Source organism: Mus musculus, chromosome 3, assembly GCF_000001635.26.
Source record: "Mus musculus strain C57BL/6J chromosome 3, GRCm38.p6 C57BL/6J".
NCBI classification, from domain to species: Eukaryota; Metazoa; Chordata; class Mammalia; order Rodentia; family Muridae; genus Mus; species Mus musculus.
In genome coordinates, this window is record NC_000069.6 from 111,881,612 (window position 1) to 111,895,357 (window position 13,746).

The window sequence follows — 13,746 nt, forward strand, 5'->3', positions numbered from 1 at the left end:
CAACAGTTATTGCATGTTTCTAAGAATAATATTATTTTGCATGTAAATTTTAATTTTGCCAATATAATTTACAAAATCATATAAAAATCCATTTAATCTAATATATGAAATAGAGAAAAAAATTCAAAAGTGGTTTTAACTTCTCTTTTGTACATACACTAGAATGAAAGTGGTTGAAATAGCATTATTCCAGACTTCACTAAAATACCAGGTTTAAATAGAAAAGTAACCTTTTCCCTGCTGCTGTAGAATTTATGATCCATTTAAAGAGACACAGTTAAAATATGAAATATGCTCAAGAAGAACTTGCATTGAACATGAAAGGGAAACAGCTATTTGGGAGATGAACATTTCAGATTTTTCTCAGAGTTCATTTTGTTAACCATAGAAAAATCTGTTTCTGGGTTAATCAAAGAGACAGCAACAAGGAAGGAAGCCAGGATATAACACAAGCCGAAAGGATCCCTGACCTCCAGCTGAAAAGAGCTGAAAATATTTCATCTTTCTGTGAGAGGTGGTTGCAAGATTTAACCACACACAGTAATGAGCTATTCAAAGTTTAGACAGATAAATTACATTATTTGAAATTTTTTCCTACAAAGATGAGTTTGACTATGAAGGAAATGTTTGAAGAAGAAGAAGCAGAGTTAACAGACAAAGGATGCTAGAGTAGAGGTGAGTGGTGTCGCAAAAGAGTCATCTGTTATGTCTTCATGTTTTAAGGGTTCTTTCGTATTTTTAAAGTAGTGAATGGGATAGCATCTTCACTCTTTTTTTTTTTTAAGCAATAAAGGTTTATGGTCTGCCTTTTCATGTGATAACATCAAATGTTTGTGTGTTAGCTAATGATTTGTTGGGGTCCAGCCTCAACACAGGGTCGGAGTTCTCAACTGGAAGCAGGAATATTTGTAAGGTTCATAATGAATACACACAAACTACTTTTTGGGTACAAGCTGACAGACCATTTTTCAAGGCTTAAAGTTTCTCTTCTCTCTCTTTGTCTGCTATCTTTCTCTCTTGCTCCTTCCTTTGCAGCTTGAGGCTGCACAGACTCTTCATTCTCTTGTGCTCTCTGCTTTTCTCCTATGAGCTTTTCTTTTTTTGAATTCTCATGCTCATACACACATCTGTCTGTTCCCCTTTCACACACACACACACACACACACACACACACACACACCACATTCACTCTTCTTTCACTCACACACCCACTAGTCATAAACACCTCATATTCGCTCCTCACTCACTCTTTACATTCTCTCTTCACTTGCTCTTCTCATGCTCGCTTGCCTTTTTCTTGCCCCATTCTTTTATTGGTACTGCAAACCAGGAAACAAACAAAAACAAAAATAAAAAAAAACCCAAAACAAACAAACAAAAACTAAAAAAAATATTATGTAATCATTGCCAAATCAAATTCAAAAGAATAACCATGCCCCACAAAGCATCAAGAATTACAATTGTTCCCCAAAATTTCAATCTTCCCTATTCCCAAGCCTATAACAAAAATAATAATAGTTCCAGACTTATCATTATTTAAACTTTAACTTATACTTCAGAGCTCAGAGCTCTGAGGCCAGCTACTTGCATTTTCTTGTGAAGCTCTAATAATAAATGACATGGGCAAAGCTGCCCGGCAGTGGCCAGAAAGAATCAAGTTAACTTTTAACTCAGTAGTTCCACTTTTGCACATTGTACACAATGACTGTCCTAAGAGTCCCAAGTGTTTTGACTTAATTTTACTAGTATAAGATTTTATATATTTTTATACTTGCTTATCCAGGAACCACTCTCAAATGTTGTGTAAAACTTATTTAAAAACTTTAATAGTTTTTTTCTTTCTCTGTGTCCCGTGTTGGCTCTAATTAATTTTCTAATAATTTCTTCAAACTTTCTTTGTAAATCAAGCATTGATCTGGAACTGCCATTGTACAGTTATTACATTGTGTCCAAGATGAGAACACACAGCATACACCTGGGCCATTAGGACTGTGCTGTGCTGTGCTGTGCCCTAGGCCTCAATTTTTTAATTGTTTAAGAATCAGTACATTAAGGAACATCTAGTTTCACAGAATTCACTAGAGCAGAAGGAGAAAGAAGTAAGAAAGTCAGATATAATTGAATAATTATGCACACCAAGGCCAACTGAAAAGCAGTCATGCACAAATGAAATCTATACAGCTGTTGTCCAGGACTAAGGATAGGAGAAATGGGAACAACTGCTTTTTATAAAGAGCTGCCACATGCTACTGAGATGTCTCCATCTGGGCCTATTGCAGGCAGTCCCTTATTTCAGATGGTGTGTTCCCTGGAGGGATATGTCTCCTGCAGGCAGTCCCTGTCATTGCATGCTGTCCCCAGCATCGATTGATGACATAATGCCGTAGCTGTCAATCCTGAATCGTTCAACCTACACTAGCAAAGCTTCTTCCTGCTTGGATAGGAACTAACACAGAGACTTACAAATGGACAATGTGAAGAGAGTAAGACATATCGGCACAATCAGTCCTAAGTGAGATGTCTTCATCAAACCCTTTCCTCAGGGCTCAGTATTCCAAGAAGAGGAAGAAGCAAAAGACTGTTAAAAACTAGAAGTGATGGATAAACCCAATGTAATCGTAACTTCCAGACACACTAAGACTGATGTACAGAGATTGTGGCAGCATCCATAGGGCTATACAGGCCCAAGCTAGGTGGGGTTATAACAGTAAGAGAATTAAACAGAAAGAATTTCCCATCCCTAACCAAGATGCTATCTGCAATTAGTATCTGTTTACTAAAGAAAAATTACTCCTTTTCAATGGAGAGTTTTCAGGTATATTCTATACTCTTCAGAGTAGATCCCATGCCTAGGAGTAGATGGCTATCAAAAAATAAACTCAATGACATTTTTATAGATTTTTATCTTAGACAGCCTTTTGGTTTATTTGTTTATTGGCCTTTTGCTTGTATGTTACTTGTTTTTCTTTTGTGTTTATTGGAAATTCTTCTCTCTATCTATCTCTGTGTGTGTTTGTGTGTGTGTGTATGTGTGTGTGTGTGTGTGTGTTATTTTACTGATTTTTTTGTTTGTATTTTGCTTGCTTTTTAAGAGAGAAAGGAATTTTGTGAGGTTGAATAATAGGAAGATGGGGAGGATCTGGGAGGATTTGGAAAAGGGGAAAGCATGATTAGAGTTTATTATACGAAGACAAATTTTCTCAACAAAGAATAAACTCTGTAATAAATGTCTTACAATGTCTGCTTCATGTTTCCCTAATATTGTTCCAATGGAGAACATCAATTGTTGGTATTCTGTCTAAACTGAGTACCACAGTTCCTAGCAGTAGCCAGGTATGCTCTACCCCAGAGTTACCTGACAATATCCAGGTAGGCTTGTCCCACTATAAAAGGGGCTGCTTGGCCCCTTTTTTCTCTCTTAACCTCTTGCCTCTATATTGCCTCTTGCCCCCTTGCACACCCTCTCTCTTTATTCTCTTCCCCTCTTTCTCTCGATGTGACTATGACTAGCCTCTACTTCTCTATGCTCTCCTTCTCTCTGCCTTCCTCTGCCTCTACTGCTCTCTTAACTCCCCTCCCCAGGCCCTAAATAAACTCTATTGTATATATACAATACCCACCGAGGCACCCTTTTCCCCTATGCCCTGGCTGAACATATTTTTATAGCTCTTTCACTTTTTGTGATCACAACACCAGTGTCCAGAGATGTGAGATAGTGTTAACAAAATAAGAAATCAGCTGGAATAATAACACTTTAGTATGCCTAGTTGAGTGGAGTGTTATACTATAGAGTGGAGAGGTGACCAGATGGTTGAGGGCACCTGTGGCTCTCACAGAAGATTCAGGTTGAGTTATGAAAACTGACATCTTGACTCACAACCACCTCTAATTCTCATCCAGGGTTTCTAAAAAACTCTTGTGACTCTCCAGGAACTCTCATGATACACACACAGATACATATGCAGGCCAAACACTCAAACATATGACATAAGTAAATAAATCAAAGGCCAGCAGTAACTATTGGACTGGCAATATCAATGTTAAATAATTGCTTATCATAGGTGACACTTCAGGTTCTAGCCCCTTAACTGATTAATGATTTAAAAATATAATCTAAATATTAATAAATAATCTAAATATTAATAATAAATCTAAACGTGCTAAATATTAAAATTCTCAGAAAAGGCATATTATATTTTATGCTGGTTTTGCAAATGTTTTAATTAAAAGTGTACTGAAATCATAATTTGACAAGTCAGCCCTTTGACATATCCAATCTCATTGTGACTATCCATCTTTTCTTCTTTACCAAGGATATGCTTCAAGATTAAATAACTTGATCTGAAATTTAAGGAAATTTTCTCACAGGTCATGACAAAGTTTTAATTGAGAATTCTTTTATACTTTTTTTCTGGCCTCTTCAATTAAAAAAAAAAGAATTTTTTAGGGATATATTCGAAAAGTCACTCAAACACCTGTTGTGTATCACTTAAAAAATAATGTATTCAATAGAATTCAGTATGTAATGGCAATTCTTGTATTGGAAAAGAAAAAAAGGGGGGGGAATAGAAATTGTTAAGGCACGATCCTGTTCCCAGTGGAACTGAAAATCAAAAAAGCATACTCTCCTCAGAAAGGTGTTACAGAAAGGGCTCTAGGGAAATTTTGCTCCAGCTAATTAATTCAGTCTGCCAAAATCTTGTTGCAGCACTCACATTGTAAGTCTACATTTTGAAAATTAAATGTTAGTTTTGAAGTGTTAATATATTAAAATGAATGCAAATTATCTCCAATAGTCACTAACTAGCTTGAATTTTCATTTATTTGCAGCAGTTGTAGGTATCAAATATTCAAAGCGAGGTGATCTGAGGAGAGACATCTTAAATGCAACTAATTGATCTTTAGATCTGAAAAAGATATAAATGAAACTAATTTTCCTGAAATTCTTTATCCTCATCTAAATTAATAATAATATATAAATGAAAATTTAACTAGGATTAAGCATAATAAAGTGGTTAGTACTGCAGAATATTTATTATAATTACTCAGAAACAATCAAAGTCTGAGAATGAAGCTCACAGGATTAACTGGCCAACTATCGTGAACAAAGAATTGAGTTTCATACAAAGTAGCAATGTATAATGCAAGTATTATGGGTATATATATAGCTTCAGAATTCAGGAGGTAGAAACAGTAGGATGAGAACTTCATCAACAAGTTGGCTTTTTTTTTTTTCTTAGAAAACTGGGAATAAAATCTTGCTAGTGTATGCAATGAGAGGCCCATTGGACACGCAAACTTTATATGCCCCAGTACAGGGGAACGCCAGGGCCAAAAAGGGGGAGTGGGCGGGTAGTGGAGTGGAGGTGGGTGGGTATGGGGGACTTTTGGTATAGCATTGGAAATGTAAATGAGCTAAATACCTAATAAAAATGGAAAAAAAAGGAAAAAAAAAAGGGTTTGAAAATATTAAAGTTACAAACAAACAAAAAAAAAAAAAAAAGAAAAAAAAGAAAACTGGGAATAGTTCTACCTCAAGACCCAGCCATACCATTCCTTGGCATATACCCAAAAGATGTGCCATGGTCCCACAAAGATAGTTGCTCAACTATGATCATAGCAGCTTTATTCATAAGAGCCAGCAACTTGAAGCAACCTAGATGTCCCTCAACCTAAGAATGGATAAAGAAAACGTGGTTAATTTATACAGTGGAATACTATTCAACTAGGAAAAACAAAGACATGAATTTGTAGGCAAATGGATGGATCTTGAGAATATCATCCTGGGTGAGGTAAACCAGACCCCAAATGACATGCATGGTATGAATTCACTTATAAGTGGATATCAGCCATAAAATCCACAATGCCAATGCTACACTCCACAGACCCAAGGATGCCGGACTGGAAGGAAGGTACCAACAAGGATGCTTACTCTTCCACGGAATGGGAGAATAGAATAGTCATGGAAGGCAGATGGAGTAAGGTGGGAGAGGGGATTGGAAGGGGAAATAGGGGAGGTTGGAGTCAGATGTGGGAAGAGGCAGGGCAGATGGGTGGATGACCATGAGAATGAACAGAAATCTGCAACAGATGAGAGGGAGGCGGGCATCTCCAGGAAAAAGTCAAACTTGGGATACGGGTGGCACCCAAGAATCAATGGGGACATTTTTAATTGTGACTCACAGAACTGTGGATATAGAGCCTAGGGAGGATGCCTCCTGTGGCCACACAGTTCTTAATATTTCTAATCATCAAATTATTCATTCTTTGTTTCCAAGTCTTATCATTAATATTAATTCATATTGAATCCAAAATAACTTCTTTTATTATCTGGAATACCTCAACAATTTCCAAATTCAGTTTCTTGATGACTACCAGCATTGGTTTGTTTGGCCGTCTACATGGAATTAGTGTCTCAGTCAATCATACTAATAAAAATATCATCCCTGTGAATTAGAAATTTACCTATGGTCCTATTATTATTATTATTTGTAGTGAAATGCAAGGCCTTTCCCAATTTATTATAAGCTCTGTGTGATCAGAAGTTTCTTTATAGTTTCCTAACAGATGTTAAAAAATTTCAAATATGTAACAAAAATATAATATAAAAATAACACCTTAAAATACTAATAATCCATAGGTAAAAAGAAAGAGCCCATTTGTGATAAAACATGACACTTAGTTTTCTTTAGTTACAGTGATGCATTCTAAATGTTTCATAACTGAAATATATAATTGATTCGAGGTGATATAGTTAAGTCCTGTGAATATAGCCATATTTAAATGGTCTAAAAATATCAAAATAAAGGTTAATTATAAATTAGTGAGTGGCCAAGTGACTGGAGAGAGACTTTCTGATAACAGAAGTTAGTCATTCCATGGTTGGTTAAATATATACTTTTGCTACCAAAAATTCATCTATCTTGCCTGGCAACTTTGAATATCTGCTAAAAAATCACAGTAATATGAACTCTTTGATATTTTTTATCTATGGAGGCATTTGGGGCTATGAACTTTCCTCTTAGCAACTAGAGAGTTGTTCCATTTCCATGAGTGTGTAGGCTTTGCAGTGTTTCTGTTGTGGTTGAAGTCTAGCTTCAATCCATGTTGGTCTGATAGGATACAAAGTGCTACTTCAGTTTTCTTTTATCTGATGAAACTTGCTTTGTTTCCAACCAATGGTCAGTTTTGGAGAAGGAGCTATGTAGTGAGGAGAAGAAGATATAGTCCATTGTTGTGGGGTGAAATATTCTCTAGACTTCTCTTAGATCCATTTAATTCATAATGTCTCTTAGTTTCATTATTTCTCTGTATGTTTACTTTCTGGATGTCCTGTCAATTGGTGAGAGTGGGGGGCAGCAGTTTCCCACTATTAATATGTGGGGTTCTATGTACAATTTAAACTTTAGCAATGTTTCTGTTACAAATGTGGGTGTCCTTGTGTTTGGGGCATAGATATTCATTGATGAGTATGGAGTGTCTTTCCTTGTCTTTTTGATTAATTTTGGTCAAAATGCCAACCAAATTATTAGATATTAGATACTAGAATGGTTATTCGAGCTTTTTTGTTGCATCTGTTTGCTTGGAAAAGTTCTTTCTAGCCCTTTCCTCTTATATAATGCCAAAGGTGTTGCTGAAGTGTGTTTCTTGTATGCCCCTGAGTAATGGGCCCTGTTTTCACAATATACTATTAACCTCTCTCTTCTTATTGGGGGATTGAGTCCATTGGTGTTGAGAGATAGTTATGGCCAGTGATTGTTATTTACTGTCACTCTGATGTTTTTGTTGTGTGTGTTAATTTGTGTGCTTCTTTTCTGTTATGGTATTATTTCCTGTTTTATCTTGAATGTAGTTATCATTATTTGGTTAAAGCTTTCTAGTATTTTCTGTAGAGCTGGATTTGTGAATAGATGTTTGAACTTGGGTTTGTTTTGAAATATCTTATTTTCTCCATCTATGGTAATTGAAATTTTTATCATTAACCAAACAAGTAACAATTGACCTACCATTCTCAAAATATGCCAAGACCATGCATTCATCACCAATGTCAGCAGTGACTTTTTTGTCTCCCATCTGTCCTCAAACACCTTATACCTATTCACTGTTCTTGGAGCTTCTGACATTGTTTATGTTTCAATCAGAAAAAGTAAAATTATCCAAAGACTTAAATGAGTACCTGGCTGTGTGCATCTGTGCACCTTTATTTCTGTGGCAAATTTCACTGTACATGAGCAGATATTTTATTTTCTGAAGTCCAACTTTTCCAGTTAGTACATGAACATCAATTATCTTTTATTTTTAATTTTTATTAGGTATTTATTTCAGTTACATTTCCAATGCTATCCCAAAAGTCCCCCACAGGCTCCCCTACCCATTCCCCCACCCACCCACTTCTTGGCCCTGGTGTTCCCCTGTACTGAGGCATATAAAGTTTGCACGACCAATTGGCCTCTCTTTCCACTGATGGCCGACTAGGCCATCTTCTGATATATATGCAGCTAGAGACACGAGCTCCGGGGGGTACTGGTTAGTTCATATTGTTCCACCTATAGGGTTGCAGATCCCTTTAGCTCCTTGGTTACTTTCTCTAGCTCCTCCATTGGGGGCCCTGTGATCCAACCAATAGCTGACTGTGAGCATCCACTTCTGTGTTTGCTAGGCCCCAGCATAGCCTCACAAGAAACATCTATATCAGGGTCCTTTCAGCAAAATCTTGCTAGTGTATGCAATGGTGTCAGCATTTGGAGGCTAATTATGGGATGTATCCCTAGATATGGCAGTCTCTAGATGGTCCATCCTTTTGTCTCAGCTCCAAACTTTGTCTCTGTAACTCCTTCCATGGGTGTTTTGTTCCCAGTTCTAAGAAGAGGCAAAGGGTCCACACTTTGGTCTTCGTTCTTGTGTTTCGTGTATTTTGCAAATTGTATCTTATATCTTGGGTATTCTAAGTTTCTGTGCTAATATCCACTTATCAGTGAGTACATATTGTGTGAGTTCTTTTGTTATTGGGTTACCTTACTCAAGATGATGCCCTCCAGGTCCATCCATTTGCCTAGGAATTTCACAAATTCGTTCTTTTTAATAGCTGAGTAGTACTCCATTGTGTAAATGTACCACAGTGCTCTTACCCACTGAGCCATCTCTCCAGCCCAATTATCTTTTTCAATTCAGTGCTTCAATGTTTAATGAAACCTAAATTGAACAGCTGTCACATTCTACTTTGAATCAATCAGTAAATGAAATGTAAAAGGATAAATGAGTGAAGTTCTCTTTATATTCTACTATATTTTACTCTAAGTAATTGATATTTAATGAGAACAAGTTCATAACACAAGCTAGTGTTTCCAACTATGGTCATTATTAGATGTTAAGTATACAACTCCCTCTTAGTCTAGCTGTTTGAAACCTGTTAGTAAATCTTATACCTCCTTTTGAAAATCTCTGTCTTCAAAAAAGTAATTATGATCCATAACAGTAACAAAATTAGTTATGAAGTAGCAAGGAATAAAAACTATGATTAGGTTTTCCTGAAAGATGAAGACCTTATAAATTATAGCATCCTTAAGAAGGCTCAGAATCACAGCTCCTAGTCTCTACATTTTATCAACAGTGAGTTTACATCAGCAACATAAAAAGCACATAAAATCCAAATATGTAACCCATGACATATTACTCATGTTTTAGAGTTTAGGACATTCTACTTTGATGGACACATTTGTTGAAGTTGTATTTATTATACATGAAGCTATGTGTAGTTGATAATATGGATAGATCAACCCTAGTGAAAACTCACTTGGCTGTAATACTCCCTTCATAAGAACCTAAATCCCATGCCAGTAATGGAAGCACTAAAACTGAAAGGCACAAGCTATATAATTTTATCATCTATTTTCTTTTGCAAGTTCTTCCACGGACATTTGTGAGGTTAATGCATTTTTTACTGCTGGGCATTTTGTAGAATTCTTGAATTCTGAATGTGTGTTGCAAATATAAGTCTCATATGTTTGCTCAAACATAAGAAAAAATGAGTTACTGATGAATGTCATCAGTTTATATAGCCATTTTAAAACAATTTAAAAATGTCCCATAATTATTTAACATTTATGGAATTTAGTTAGAGCATCAACTTAAAGGTCACACTTAACAGTAATTCAATTAAGTTTGTGTTCATGAGCCTATTATCAGGAAATATTACAAGCATATATTATCGGATCTTTATAATATGTTTTTGTGAGATATGGTGCCGCTTTTTTATGGTTGTAAATACTTGAATTTATTAAAGAATATATCACTTACTTATAGGCCCTCAATAGTATGTTCAGTAATCTGAGGTCATATCTGATATTTATTTTACAAATAAAAAGTAAAGTTTAGATTATTTATTAATTTACTGGTATTTTCCCATCTCCTATATATATCCCAACAAAATTTTAAGCAGTATAAAATTACAATTTGATTACCTTTTATTTTCCTTCTAGTGAATGACTATGACAAAACCCAAAATATCTTTACAAGAAATAGCATTTTGTAGTCCAGATAAAGAAAACAAGTTATTTTCAATAACTCGTGGACAGTCATAACTAAGTACAATTACATAAATTACAATTACATAAATTCTCTGTAAACTTCCCACATATTACTTGTACTTTCTTATACATTCTTGGCCTCCCTTATATTAATTGTTGTTTTATATATATGTGTGTGTGTGTGTGTGTGTGTGTGTGTGTGTTAAAATGTCAAAGTAAGAAATTAATATATTTTGAATTTATTTCCTTTGTGGTATGTTTTTAAGAAATTAGCTTTAGTCTGAATTTCAATTAATTTTATGTTTTTATAAGTTTCAAAGATTTTATTTTTCCCATCTCTTATATATCCCAACAAAATTTTAAGCAGTATAAAATTACAATTTGATTACATTTTATTTTCCTTCTAGTGAATGACTATGACAAAACCCAAAATATCTTTACAAGAAATAGCATTTTGTAGTCCAGATAAAGAAAACAAGTTATTTTCAATAACTCGTGGACAGTCATAACTAAGTAACTTGTTATATATTTAAAAAGTGTGAGCAAGCAAGGGAGTTTTCTCAGCCAGCTCCTCTTACTGGCAGGTAGAAATTTGCACTTACAAAGGAAGGACTAATTGTTTTATTTATCTTTAAAAGTAATCTTATAAAATTCTTCAACGAACCACAAATCTGAACTTTTATATAATTGTCAGTCCTATCTACTCTTACCTTTCTTTCTTGTCACAACAACGACATAGCCACAGACTTGCTTATTATTACTGGCACCTTTTACCTGATTTTTCTATCATTATCATTTCTTCTTTGAGAAGTTAGCATAGTCTACCAATATGTTTTCTTCATTGAGACTTTTATTTTATTTATATGCAGAATGACACATGATGTTTTCCAAACTAATTACAATTATTTGATGTTTTTACATTGTATATTTTATCATCAATGTCATACTATGAAACATTTTATTGAACATGAGTTTGTAAATATTTTAATTTTCTTTAAATTATATTATATACATATTACTTATTTTTTTGAATACTTGTTAGATGTGAGACAGTGAAAGGCAGCGTATTTTCTCGTAGAGCTAGGTTTATACTCCAGAGATCTAGCAGATTAATCTGCAAGGGACAGAAGGCCTGTTTGCCATGCTCCCAGACATAGGCTGCTGACATGAGGCCCCAGCTCTGTAGTTCTATGGCCATCAGTCATGTAGGCTGTCTGGACTCCACCCCCACAGTTACCTGGGTAGCCCAGCCCACTATAAAAGGAGCTTCTTGCTTCCTCTGAGCTCTCTTGCCTCTCTTATCCTCTTGCTTTTACTCTTGCTCCCTTGCTCCCGCTCCATCCTCCTCCCTTTTCATCTCCCTCCACTTGTCCATGGCTGGCCTCTGCTTCTCTATTTTCCTCCCTCTCTCTGCCTTTCTATCATAAAGGCCTTAAAACCATGGACTGTCTCTGCTCATCTCATCGGAACACTGTGCTGGAGCAATGGAGCCGGAGCCAAACTCCTGCAGTTCCTCAGAGATGCCAGACTGTTCCTTTTCCCACTCCCGGAGTGGGATTCCAAGGCTTCTCACAGGCGAATGCCTACTTGGTGGTTCTGTGGGGTTCCGCTGAGCAGTCAAACTCCCCATGTCTGCCTGGCTCAGTGACCCTATCCCTGAGTGAACGCGGGACCCCATTTTTTATCCCACAGTTAGACATTTTAAACTAAATATTTATGATTTGATATGTTCCATTAACTTTATATATAATTTTCAGTGAGTTTTCTTTTTTCAAATTGCTTCATTTATTATTATTATTATTATTATTATTATTATTATATGGTCCAATCCCTGGGAGCTCCAGGGGTCTGGCCAGTTGACATTGTTGCTCCCTCCATGGGGCTGGAAACACTTTCAGTTGTCTCAGCTTATTAATGCATTTCTTTGCTTGGCCTCAAACTAATTCTGGCAATTTGTTCTAATCTTCTCATTCTCTGTCTTGTTCTGTTTTTACGTACAACCACTCTTTAAAACTCTCCTGAAAATTGCCTGATCCCACCCCACTCCCTCATTTCTGTGCTGTTCTTCTGAGATTTGGTCATATACTATCTCTGACTTATTCTGTCAAATCTTTCTCTAAATAATCATTTTTTTTCTGCCCCGCAATTGATGTCACTTTCCCTCTACAAACTAAATTTATTTTGGGGGATTAAACAAAGTATACTAAGGATGTATCTGTATTCCAGACAGAATATTCTGTAATTCAGCGTATGTCTGCATTCCAACAGATTCACACAGACCTAGAAGATTTTTGGATGTGATTCTTTACCAGAGCAGTAATATTGCTCAATAATAATTTCTCTGCACACACTTTATATACATGTCTTTTCCCATTTGTAATGCGTTTTGTGCTTCTTATACTCCTTCTTAAATCCATGCCCTTTAAAAAAATACTAATTTATTTATTTATATACACTCTTATATGTTACCTATATGTTATATATCCACATATACGTATATATGTACATTTGTATGTAAACACATATATATTTTATACACGCAGCAGATTGTGTGTTTGTTTATGTATTTGTGTGTATGTAGGATAGACTGATTTCAATTATATAATATATCATAGGACTTATCCATGCAGGAATGCTCATAACCTGATAATCAAAAGCCATTATTTGGCATCCAGCCTTGTAAGATTTCACTCATATTGACTTGCCAGTTGTTATTGTCATTGCTCGCCAAATTCCAGTCCTGGCAGGGTTCAGAACCTGAAGGAGGATGTGTGGAATAGGGGAGAGAAGACTCTCATCTAGAGGCATGGCTCACATATTCTGGAGCTGAGACAATTCAGGCCATCTTTATTTATGCATCTATTTTTTCACAGCTGAAAAGATTTTACATTAATGTTCTCTTTTTCTCTTTTACAGTATCTTTTAAGAACTTCCTAGATTTAACAATAATGTGCATACAATACTTTTTACCTTCCTTCTCCTCGCAATCTCTATGGCTTTCTTCTTACTTATGAACTGCATCGAAATAGAGTAAACAGATTCAATGAGCATTCAATATCTAACCTAGCATATTGGTACATAACCAAGTGATTGGCAGCAATTATGGTCACAGTATAAAGAGATGATAGAGTACATACCCAGGAAATTCTATCTAATTATTGACTTATATCATCTCCCCATATATTAGTCAAAAGATCTAATTCCTCTAATGCCTTGGGTG

The 13,746-nt window shown here is 35.6% G+C and overlaps 1 long non-coding RNA gene across 1 annotated transcript in view; it reads left to right on the plus strand.

Annotated features, from left to right (window-relative positions):
* The first annotated feature begins 291 nt into the window (after positions 1-291).
* Gm6602 (predicted gene 6602) overlaps positions 292-13,746 on the plus strand; it is a 200,099-nt gene continuing 186,644 nt past the window's right edge. Inside the window, exon 1 of the long non-coding RNA NR_045362.1 lies at positions 292-675. This is a non-coding gene — a long non-coding RNA (predicted gene 6602). The remainder of the gene's footprint in view (positions 676-13,746) is intronic.